The sequence below is a fragment of the Schistocerca piceifrons genome, chromosome 4 (assembly GCF_021461385.2).
Source record: "Schistocerca piceifrons isolate TAMUIC-IGC-003096 chromosome 4, iqSchPice1.1, whole genome shotgun sequence".
Lineage (NCBI taxonomy): Eukaryota > Metazoa > Arthropoda > Insecta > Orthoptera > Acrididae > Schistocerca > Schistocerca piceifrons.
The window spans coordinates 350,668,232-350,681,013 of record NC_060141.1 but is presented as its reverse complement, the minus strand read 5'-3'; the positions used below and the strand labels follow the sequence as shown (position 1 = coordinate 350,681,013).

At 44.1% G+C, this 12,782-nt stretch overlaps 1 protein-coding gene and 1 non-coding gene across 2 annotated transcripts in view; both read right to left on the bottom strand.

Moving 5' to 3' along the window:
• The window catches only part of LOC124795331 (syntaxin-6), a 174,638-nt gene that overhangs the window by 43,252 nt on the left and 118,604 nt on the right, over nt 1-12,782 (bottom strand). The gene's annotated exons all lie outside the window — the stretch shown is intronic.
• Nucleotides 7,968-8,042, bottom strand: Trnas-cga. Its single transcript has one exon. It is a non-coding gene; the product is annotated as a tRNA-Ser (tRNA).

Genomic DNA, 12,782 nt, shown 5'->3' with positions numbered 1-12,782 from the left:
TTACTACTTGTTAAAATATTTGTATGTTGCGATTTCAAATACCAATTATGGCTCCTTGAGATTTCAGTCATTGCCTTGTTAGATGTTCTCAAAAAGGGTGAATACAAACGGAATTACATTTGCGAGGCTAGGACACCTGACGGCACAAAAATTGGCCGCCCCTCCGAATTCTAAGCTATATGCACGATCTGCAACAATGTATGATGCTGAAGAGTCTAGAGTAAGGGGTCTGTTACAGTGCTGTATCTGCTGATGGTCTAATGGCAAACGTCGCGCATTGTTGGCGCAAAGTTGCGAGTTCGAGTCAACTCATTCATTTTTTTTTTAACCGCATTTCGGATGTGTGTTAAAGGGATCAGGCTGATGCAATCTCAAAGATAATTTGCATCATTTTGTGTTTCTACGCCGCCAGCATTAGCAACACCTTCAACGAAAGAAGTGGCTGCGTCACGACCAGAACAGTTTATGCTGGAGTGTTTCTTCGCCCTTTAGTGGCACCCGCCACTCGTCACCGGACGCTTGACGCCAGTCGTCATTGGACGAGGTGATTACAGCGTGGCCCCTCTTGGCACATCTCGGGCACGTCTGTGCTTGTGCATTAGTAAGCATAAAACTGTTTCTCATCCTCTTCGCTTCTCGCATGTCGTATACGACATACGGGACTGCTTACTTATCTGCAGACAAAACCTCTGTAACACCTAAGATAAACAAGCTAATACTTTGTTCACCTTGCGCAAGGTGTTACTATCTACTGCAACAAATTTCAGTAACATGTGTCGTTAATTAGGCATAATACAAATATTATGTAGAAAAATATACGACGGGTGTTCTACAAGTAAGGCAACACTTCGTTTCTCGTCCAGTTTCGGTTGAAAAAATCCGGAATTTGTTGTGAGACGTAATCTACTATTCCCGCTTCAGACTATATAGTTCCATCACGTTCCTGTAGGTGGCGACGCTATAGGCAAGCTTCAGAATTGGGTCTGGAATGGCGGTGTGTTCCAAGCAGAGAGCTGTCATTGAGTTGCTTTGGGGGGAAAAACGAGAGCTTCGCAGATGTTGATAGGCTTGCAGAATGATTACGGAGACTTGGCAGTGAACAAAAGCGCGATGAGCCGTTGGGCGAGGCGTCTGTCGTCATTGCAACAAGGTCGTGGAAACCTGTCCGATCTTCCGCGTGCTGGCCGGCCGCACACAGCTGTGACTCCTGCAGTGTTGGAACGTGCTGACACACTCATTCGAGGTGATGGACGGATCACAATCAAACACGTCACTCTTAACTGGATGTCTCTGTTGGTACTACTGACACATTCGTCCACCAGAGGGGTAGTCAAAGTGCTGTGCCTACTAAGGTGCTCGCCGCCTAAGAGAAGATCATAACGAGCTTCCATCTGTTCGGCCCAGTGAACGATGCACTCTGTAGGAAGCAGTATGTGGATGACGGGGACGTTACTGATGCAGCTGACGTTGGCTCCGACGTCGACCAGTAGAGTGCTACCAAGCAGACGGACACGGCCTCCCTGTAAGGTGGCGTAAGGCCGTCGCAACGGAGATTATATTGAAAAATAGGGTTTTGTAGCCAAAAGAGTGGGGAATAATATGGTGTACTGGAATCATGAATAAAACCAACCCGCTTTCAGAGGAAAAGTGTTGCACCGCTTATCGAATGCCCTTCGTATTTTTCTACTACTGCAACTGAAGAGGTTATTGTAGTTAGACTTTTCGTGCGAAATAACTTGATTAGTCGAGTGAGCACCGTGCACTTACACAACATGCGTAGGTTAGTATGCGTGTATTTATCAAATGCCATTTACTTATTTGAAGTATTAGTATTTGTCTTTCAGCTACAAACCGCATTTTGCATACCTGCACCTTGTGAACGCTGCTGGAACATTATAAAAGAGAGTTGCAAAGTGGAAAAAGGTGTACCATTTGCGACAAGTTGTTCGCTTTGCGCTTAATAGAGGAGTGAAGGCAGCGTAGACGCCTTGAAACATTTATGCCTTGTATGGGGCGAGTGCTGTCGGAAAATTCAGGTCAGAAAAACAGTTTCTTGTTTCGGTAAAGATCGTTCTGACGTGAATGATTTTCTACATTCAAGAAGACTCGATAATTGACGCATGTTACGAACTCAGACCATGTAACCTTTGATCGACATTTGCATTCAATAGGCAAGGTTCAGATGTCGGGAGGATTATTGGTTGCTCTAATTCAAAGCAACAAAAATCAGAAGGGTGAGTATTACCGCTTATTTGTTTAAACTTCATCTGTTCGCTCATTGATCATTATTGACAACAAATGCCAGCTCCGATGGACACGCCCCAGGAGAGAAGTGCGTAGCGTAAAACACCCTTTTTTTCCCAGAAGATGCAAAGTATTCAGAATGAGATTTTCACTCTGCAGCGGAGTGTGCGCTGATATGAAACCTCCTTGCAGAGTAAAACTGTGTGCTGGACCGAGACTCGAACTCGGGACCTTTGCCTTTCGCGGGCAAGTGCTTTACGACTTGCCCGCGAAAGGCAAAGGTCCCGAGTTCGAATCTCGGTCCCGCACACAGTTTTAATCTGCCAGGAAGTTTCGTGCAAAGTATTATTTGTTCGCACTATCCTTTCCTTGAGGCAATGTCTTTCGTTAAGGGCCAATCATTAATTTAATCCTAAGAAATGAACCCGAAGGCATTGTAACTAATCACCAGTAACGATATTGCATACGAATGCCCAATGAGCGAACTGACGACGTTCAAGCGAAAATGCAGTAACAGTCACCCCTATTATTTTCTTGCTGTGAATTACAGCATGCAGCACTCCTGTTTCCAGCATCTGAACATAGTCTACTGAATGCAAATGTCGCATTTCGTCACATTTAATTATCGAGACTTTCGGAATATGGAACTTCAGTGATGCCGGTACGATCCATCTTTAAACAAGGAAATCCTCTTCTGACGTGATTTGTCGGATAACACTCGCTCCATACATGACACACATGTTTCAAGGTACCTCTGCTGCCTTCAACCCTCTATTAAACTAAAGTGAACAAACGCCGTATATGTGAGACCTTTCACCACTTGTGACTCTTCTATAGTAAACAACGTTCATAACATTCAAGTACGCAAAATCCAATTCGTAACTGCAACGCAAATATTAGAACTTCAAAAATAAAGAGAAAATGACAACTGATACATGTAGCACGCTACGCATGCTGTATAACAGCACAAATTTCACTCAGTTTATCGAAATTATTTGGCACGGAAAATCAAAGTACAATAAGAAGCAATTTTATGCTTTCCAGTGCGAGAGCGGAGACGCGCCTAAGACGCGCCACTGCCGTTCACCTGGTCTGATGGTCGCCAGCGTCGAGTGGCCGCTGTAGGACGAGGACGCCTCCGACCATCAACTGTTCTGATCTTGACGCAGCCACGAGTTCTTTCGTGAATGGTGTTGCTATTACTGGTGGGTTCGAAAGGGAATCAAATTATCTTTAAGGTTCCTTCAGACTGATACCTTTAGCAGACAGCCGAAATGCGGATAAAAAATGAAGGAATGTGTGGACTCGAACCCGCAACTTTACATTGCAATGCGCGACGTTTACCGACGTTAACCATTAGAAAATGAACAGATATAGCAACGTAAAAATTCGAGCTGAAGACAATACTTCATCAAGACACATCCGCATGCAACAGAGTTGCTAGATCGTGCAGACGGTCGGCCTTAAATAACAGAGGGGCAGTCAATTTTCGTCCAGTGTACAATGACAACATAAATAATTGTACGCAGGTGATTCAGTATGGCCTTCATGACATAGAAACACACACAAATTTATTCAGATTAGTTATGGAAACAATTTGATAGTCACATCAAAGCAAAATAAGACAACGAGGACTCGAGATAGCGTCATATAATAATAATAATAATAATAATAATAATAATAATAATAATAGTAAACAGAGTAGAAAATTCTAAGTTCTTGGCAGTGCAGATTGATGTAAACTTAAATTGGGAAAACCATATAGTACAGCCGCGTGGGAAAACCATATAGTACAGCCGCGCGGGGTAGCCGCGCGGTCTTGGGCGCCTTGCCACGGTTCGCGCGGTTCCCCTCATCGGAGGTTAGAGTCCTCCCTCTGGCATAGGTGTGTGTGTCGTACTTGGCGTGAGTCAGTTTAAGTTAGATTAACCCTTTAACTGCTCTGGACATGTAAACGCGCGCGCCTTTGTACCTGTCCCTGTGTGCTCTGAACGTGTTTACGCGCGCCACCAGTCCTTCTACCTGGTACTCTACTTCTACGCGTAGGCACGTTCAGAGTACCAGGTAGAAGGACTAGTGGCGCGCGTAAACACGTTCAGAGCACACAGGGACAGGTACAAAGGCGCGCGCATTTACACGTCCAGAGCAGTTAAAGGGTTAAGTAATATGCAAGCCTATGGACCGATGGCCTCAGCAATTTGGTCCCATAGGAACTTAACAGAAATTTCCAATTTACGTATAGTACACAGGCTGAAACGCCCTCATTCAGCTACTTTTTCCTAAGAATAACTGCCAACTTTCGGGACATCGAAAGCAGTAAGTTAACGTATCTTCAAACAATGATCCCCTCCAAGATAATATTCTGGGGTATATCTGTATATGTACTTGACAACTGCTGAAGACCGACTGCCAAACAACCAAACAGACGACAATTACTAAGAAACACACGACCAATGACAGTAAAAGAAAATGGGACTTGTTAACCGCATAACGAAGACTGTGCACGAACGCTCTTTGTGCATTCGAGAGTTCAGGCAGTGTGGTGTTTGTCGAAGGTGGTTATGGAATCGGTTAGTGTGACATTCCATGTGGTACGTAACATGCCCGCGAGACGCCATCAGAGTGCATCAATCGTGGACGACTTGATGTCGCAGGAAGTGTCACCATGGTTATAACAGTAATGGGTGTGTCAAAAAGTGTCATTTCACGACCAAAAAAGGCCACTGAAAGTGGAAATGCTATGTGAAACCATGCTGGTGGCAGTAGATGGACCATCACACTTCTACGCAGTTCGCTGCAGACCTTGCAACCGCTACCGGTACACGTGTCTCTACCAGAAGCATTTCGCGATGGTTCAATCAGGCTGGTCTGTATTGCTCGGAAGCCTGTTAAATGCATCCCACTTCAACCACGCCATCGTTGAGAAAGAGTGCGCTGGTGTAGGGACCATACTGGATGGAGTCGGCAACATTGGTTCAGAGTGATGTTCTCCGACGAATGCCGCTTTAACAACTAGCGCAGTGGTTAGCACACTAGACTGGCATTTGGGTGGACAACGGTATGAACTCGCGTCCAGCCATCCAAATTTAGGTTTTCAGTGTTTTCCCTAAATGACTTAAGTCAAATCCCGGGATGGTTCTTTTGAAAGGATGCGGCCCACTTCCTCCTTCATCCTTCCCTAATACGAGCTTGTGCTCCGTCTCTAATGACCCCGATGTCGACGGTATGTTAAACAGTAATGTCCTCCTCCTTGTCCTCCCTCTCGCTTCACTGTGGCAAGTGATTCTGGCCGCCAGTTAGTGTGGAGACAAGGGGGAACACGTTGCACATCACAGAATGTTCATGAATGTCTTCGGTATGGCGTAGGCGTTATGGTGTGAGCAGGCATTATGCTCAATGGCTGAATACCGTTGGGTATCTTTGCCCGACGTATCAGCACAGGACAGCAGTATTGGAGGGATATGATTCTGGATCGTGTACGTCTGTTTAGGCTGCTCTACGTCCCGATTTTTTGTTCATTGGCCAAGTATGCCTGCCCGTACAGGACCACTGAGGTATCTCACACACTAGAAAAAGATACTGAACGTATGGAATGGCCTGCATACTTGCCAGACCTAAACCCTATAGAGCAGCGGTTCTGAACCCGTTGGCCGCGGCCGATTTCAGGACCACGGGCAACTTGGGACTGGGCCATAAACGCTGGTGAGGAGTCTAAGACAAGATAAAAATTATCGGGAGCTTCAAGGGTTTCACTCATCAGTCGTCAGGGTCAGCGAGTACAGAATGAAATAGAGTAGAAATGCCCTATCGCTATCCCATACCATCGACAACGTAGTAGTCTTTTTGTCATGTCGAAACCTGCCCTGCTTTATTTTTCTGTCAAGTTCCTACTTAGAGTGTGTGACCGATGAAAACTGGTTCACACGGTTGGCATATCTGACGAATGTTTTCGGTGCCTTCAACGTCCTTAACTGCTCTGCAGGGCAAGGATTTTCATAAGGTTTTTTTTTTATACAAGACAAAGTAGAAGTAATGATAATGAAACTTCAGCAGTGGGTTCAAAGTTGGAAAATATACCTTCGACGTGTTTTCATTCTTACGTGATTTTCTGGAGACCAACGAAGTCGAGACTGATCAAATAACGGCTCCCCCCAAATCTTTGACCACCAGCCACAGGCAATTTAAAATCATACACTTTCCTCAATTTTATGCGAATATTTTTAGTAGGCCTAATTGTAAATACTAATTTCCTTTAGACTGTATCTTTTTCTAAAACAGTTAATTTTCCAAACGCAACGATTTTCAAAAATTATAACTTATTTTAATTACTTGTCTTAAACTATAAGTATAAATTTTGTTCTTCATTCATATTAATGAGAAATCAACTAACTAGACTTACTAGAGTAGTATCTGTTCCTTTTCATGTTTCTTTTAGGAACTACTTCCCTAAAAATGTGGGCAAAATCCAATGGATTAGAAATCCCTTCGGAAAACAATACTTAAAAAACCTAAAATGTCATGAAATGAAGAGAACTCAAACTTTAGTTGAAGTATCATGTGATCAATCTCCAAATTTGTTTTTTGAAACAACACTATCAATCTCGTTCTGCATATGTGTTCGGCAAGGGTATCCAGCAATTGCCAAAATTATACTGAGCCACTTGATGGGGTTCTCGAGAACATAGCTGTGTGAACAATTTTACTTTCTTTTTTTAAAAAAGTAAAGGAATGGACTGAAAGTAAGGCTAAAATTATATTTCAGGTTAAAATTAACAGTTTTAATATTGATCTTTATTCTCTCATGGGGGACACACAATGTCAAAAGTCCCATAGGGCTCTTATTTTTGACACTGACCACTCGATTTTGAGTTTTCATATAGCTGTGACAGCTAAGTGAATACAATACAGATCTTTACTTCATAAAAGAATCAAATATTTTTCAATCCTTTTTGCATAAGCCTTTTACTAATTAGGCCTACTGACACAAATGCGCATACAAATATATTTTTGTGCCTTTATGTTTTTTACTTGCATATTTAGTTCCTTGGCTTCTAAGCAGTTTTTAGAAGATAGGTAGTCCGCACAGCTAAGAAGTTTAGGAACCACTGCTATAGAGCATGCCTGGGATGATTTTGGCAGACGTGTTTGTCAACGTACATCCCCTTCTTGAACCATGCAAGACCTGAAAACTGCCTTGAGAGAGGTGTGGGACGACATCCCACACCGACTGTTTTACAGTTTGGTAGCCAGCTTGAACAACAGGTGCAAAATGTGTATTAGTGCCCGAGGAGGACATGTTCCTTACCCAGAGTCTGATATCTAACTGTATGTTTGGAGTATCACCTGTGCCAAACATGAACGATATTTATGTGATCTTATGTTGCATTTAAGGCTATCCTCATTTTGCGTGCTATAGCCCCGTTCGCCTCTCACAGTCAGCGTACGGGCGCTGATGACCACGATGTTGAGCGCCCTCCAGATGCAACAACAACAACAACGAATGTTATTTACTCCTAGCATCCTGCTTTCACGAAAGGTGAAATATATACCACTTTTCGTTATAAATATACCACTCCAACTCCATTACGTATGTACTGTGTTTCATACCGTCCATCATATCCTGCGACTAATCCTCTCCACAAATGTGTCTGATGCCAAAATGAGATTTTCACTCTGCAGCGAAGTGTGCGCTGATATGAAACTTCCTGGCAGATTAAAACTGTGTACCGGACCGAGACTCGAACTCGGGACCTTTGCCTTTCGAGGGCAAGTGCTCTACCATCTGAGCTACCCAAGCACGACTCACGACACGTCCTCACAGCTTCAATTCTGCCAGTACCTCGTCCCCTACATTCCAAACTTCACAGAAGCTCTTCTGCGAACCTTGCAGGACTAGCACTCCTGGAAGAAAGGAAGGTAGAGCACTTGCCCGCGAAAGGCAAAGGTCCCGAGTTCGAGTCTCGGTGCGGCACACAGTTTTAATCTGCCAGGGAGTTTCATAGCAGCGCACACTCCGCTGCAGAGAGAACATCTCATTCTGGAAACATCCCCTAGGCTGTAGGTGAGCCATGTCTCCGCAGTATCCTTTCTTCGCTTCGTTTTGTTTGAAAACATCTGTTTTCGCTAATGTAGATGAGTCAAATTCAGCAACTACACTTCAGAACAATTTTTGTACACAACATGATAATAATACCCCACCACACAGGTTAAAAATCTCCACTTGACACAGAACTAAAGTTAAGATTGGTGATTACATAAATTACGAAGGAAGGAAGGTCGGTAGAATATGTTCAAATGTGTGTGAAATCATAAGGGACTTAACTGCTACGGTCATCAGTCCCTAAGCTTACACACTACTTAACTTAAATTATCCTAAGGACAAACACACACGCCCACGCCCGAGGGAGGACTCGAACCTCCTTCGGGATCAGCCGCACAGTCCATGACTGCAGCGCCTCAGACTGCTCGGCTAGTCCCCCGCAGCGAAGGAAGGTTAGAGTAGGATTCAATACGCCGTCGGTGAAAAAGTCCTTAGAGATGGAGCAGAAAGTCGGACTGGAAGAAAAGGGGGAAGAAAACAGGCTACGCCGTTTCTTCCGGAATCCGCCTCAAGCGATCTATGAAAATTATGGGAAATCTGTATCTAGATAGTTGGAAGGGATTTGAACCGCAGTCCTCCCGAATACATGTCCAGTGTCTTACCACTGCTCCACCTCGCTCGGTTGTACAAGAAGGGAGGGAAAAAAGTAAGTTGTCAGTCCAAAATGTCTGTGTACTGCAGTAACAGTGCTTTCCCTGTAGCCTAACAAATTGATACTTTTGCATCTCTGCAAACTAACTCATCGCACAAAATGTGGATGAGTTTCAATATCTTCATTTTCGCGTGGAGTTTCCAATCGCCAGCGCCTAGATTGGCTAGTAAATAAACTTATTTTTACTGTCTTCCTCTGCACATTTGTTACGACAATACATTTATGCAGCACAGTAATTCCTCTTATTGTATCTTGGCATATGGGAGGAAACATGTCATTAGCTCTTAACGATATTTCGTAAAGTTCGATTAACGTCTTTCATGGCCGGAAGGTATTCTTCCAACCGTTTACGTCCTGCGCGACTCCTTAGCCCACATCAATGCCTTTCATGTTTGCAAAGCAGAACTGTGCTTCCTTTTAGTTTGTGATTCTCATGCACTCTGAAAGTCACATGCCGTTAAATTCAGGACACTTAAATGCTGTACGCCAATTGTGAAACGATGGTGGTCCTTTTTACTGACCCGAAGATGAACTCGGGGTTCACGCGCAGGACACCTGTGAGCGTTCAAACAGACTTGCAAAAAACACGGTGCAGTTGGTGACAGGTTAACACTGACTACCGGCGTGTCTCGTTACACGTAAACCTGTACTCTAGACCACGTCGGCCTTGGGCGACAAGTTTTCCAACTGCCGACCATGAAATTATAGTCGCCTATTAGTCCCCCCTTTCATTTTCTTGTGTAACGTGAACTCGCTGTCGCGAGCCGACGGAGGATTACGACAGTAAGGACAGAAGTTGCCTGTTCTGACATTATTTCCCATCATTCACATAATCAGTGCACTCTGATAATAGCGACAGCGCCGGAAGTTGTGGCCGTGCGGTTCTAGGCGCTTCAGTCTGGAACCGCGCCACCGCTACGGTCGCAGATTCGAATCCTGCCTCGGGCATGGATGAGTGTGACGTCCTTAGGTTAGTTAGGTTTAAGTAGTTCTGAGTTCTAGGGGACTGATGACCTCAGATGTTAAGTCCCATAGTGCTCAGAGCCATTTGAACCAATAGCGACAGCTATGAAGAATGGTTAGAATGTTACCTTCAAACGATTCACACAATATTACATGTCCAGAGCAAGATTATAAACGTGAATTACTCCACAGAACTCTTATGAACGTCTGTTACAAATGATCCATTTAGTACAACGACTGAAATGAAAAGTGTGACACAATGATCGCTCTGGCCTAGCGCTTCTATTTCCACGTCCTTGGAATATCTAGATTACAATTTCATACTTATACGAGCTTATTTAAGTATTTTTAGTGCAGAAAGAAGCCATTCCTACACTTGAGGTACGGTGTGTGTCACGTTACTGATGGTGGTGGTTAGTGTTTAACGTCCCGTCGACAACGAGGTCATTAGAGACGGAGCGCAAGCTCGGGTTAGGGAAGGATTGGGAAGGAAATCGGCCGTGCCCTTTCAAAGGAACCATCCCGGCATTTGCCTGAAACGATTTAGGGTGTCACGTTACTGGATTTCTTCAAGTGATGATGGCAACATGTGTGGACATGGAACTGCACGTGCACATGCATGTGCAACTCATCGCAGTCTTTCCGCCTTTGAGGAGAGAATGACGATACGGTGGACTCAGGGCAGCCGTGTAGCAGGGAGTTTAGGCACGAGTCATCCCAGAAGGACTATAAAGCAAAATACGAGGGTTATTCGGAAAGTAAGGTCTCATGGGGTGCTAAGTGGAAACCACAGTGAATATCCGATGAAGCTTCGCACAGATGTGTTGGGCAGTGTCTCCAGTATGCCCGTCGATAGCGTCACGTAGCTCTTTTCAGTTCTGAACGCACAGTGAGCACGTAAAGATGCTTAGAACAATAGTGTCTCCCGCCAAGTATAAGGGCTTGGTGAGATTTCACCTAATGTCATGCAGCCCATATAACATAACTGCGATACGTTTCCTTCTGCATGGCAATTCTCGGCCGCACGCTGAAGGGGCAATGAAGATGCTCCTGCAGCGTTTTCGATAGGAAGCGTTTGACCACCCACAACAGAGCCTGTAATTGACTACACCTGAGTTTGATCTCTGCTCACACGAACAGCTAGCAATGAAGATAACGTTCTGGCACAGACAACGAGCTGTAGACCAGCGTAGAGAATTGGCAGGAGACACAGATGGCATCTTTCTATGACGAGGTTATTGGGAAGTTGGTACAACGCTACGCAAATGTCTAAATCGGAGCGGTGACTATGTACAGAAGTAGCTAACTGTTACAAATAAAACATTTTGCGACCGAACAGGCGTTACTTACCGAACATGCTTCGTATCTGGGATCTGACGAAGGGTGTTCTCCCTCTCGCCACATGAATGTATGAAATGCACCCAGGAAGTGTTTAATATGATCGTAGTGGTGGTCCCGGTGTTATAGCGCGCGCGCGTGCTTGCGTGTGTCTTTTTGTGGATGACAATGCGCGACCGCATCGAGATGCGCAGGTAGTGCAGGTCTTGGAATGAGAAGATATTCGGTGAACGGAGAGGGATGACCGCCCCCCCCCCCCCCTGCCGCGGACATAATCCCATTGAGCACATGTGGGATGAGTTGGGGAGACATACTGTAGCACATTCAGCAGTGTGGTGGTGGCGGCGTGGAACACTACCACAAGAACTCCTTATCAGTAGTAGTAGTAATAATAATAATAATAATAATAATAATGGAAATGTCTTGTGGCTAGGGCCTCCCGTCGGGTAGACCGTTCGCCTGGTGCAGGTCTTTCGATTTGACGCCACTTCGGCGACCTGCGCGTCGATGGGGATGAAATGATGATGATTAGGACAACACAACACCCAGTCCCTGAGCAGAGAAAATCTCATAAGGGTTACCGCACAAAACACATGTCGTAGTGCAGACAGTACAGCTGTTGATATATGTATTAATTACTGACAAGAAGACATCACAGACAGGCTCTTCAAATGGTTCAAATGGCTCTGAGCACTAAGGGACTTAACATCTGAGGTAATCAGTCCCCTAGGACTTAGAACTACTTAAACCTAACTAACCTAAGGACATCACACACACCGATTCCCGAGGCAAGATTCGAACATGCGGCCGTAGCAGTCGCGCGGTTCCGGATTGAAGCGCCTAGAACTGCTCGGACAGCTCGGCCGGCTGACGGGCTCTCTTAGGTTTCTTTTGATGTTTAGAGGATTTGAAGTCCACAGATAGGACATCAGTTTTCTACGCCATTACAACGCAATTCTCTAATGGACGCGAAAAAATCGCCTTTAAGATTTTCGAGCGCAAAATATTTATTAACAAACAAAAATGTCCATTAACAAATAATGAATCAAAATTTTTTAGCAAAACTAACGTTTTTATTTTTAATTGCTGATTGTCTAAAAATACAGCACAACATAATATTCACGAGAAATTAAAATTTGGCGAAGAAGAGTCGATTACAAAATAAAATACTATTTTTATTTACGGATATGGAACAGTATTATTGATGACATAATATTTTTATTTACAATAAAGAATTTAGCGTGTTTGTATCAAATTTTAATCTTGTTTGATACAAACAAGAATTAAAAATAACTTTCTTTATAAAAATTTTAATTCAGTATTTGTTAAATAACATTTTTGTTTGTTTACAAGTATGGAAATTATAAGCGGAAAAATGTGGCAGCTACCAATACTCGAACACGTCACCTTGCTATAATCAAAGCAGGAGTGTTGGTACCACAGGCTATGAGAAGGAGAACTCCTATTAAGTTTGGACGGTATGAA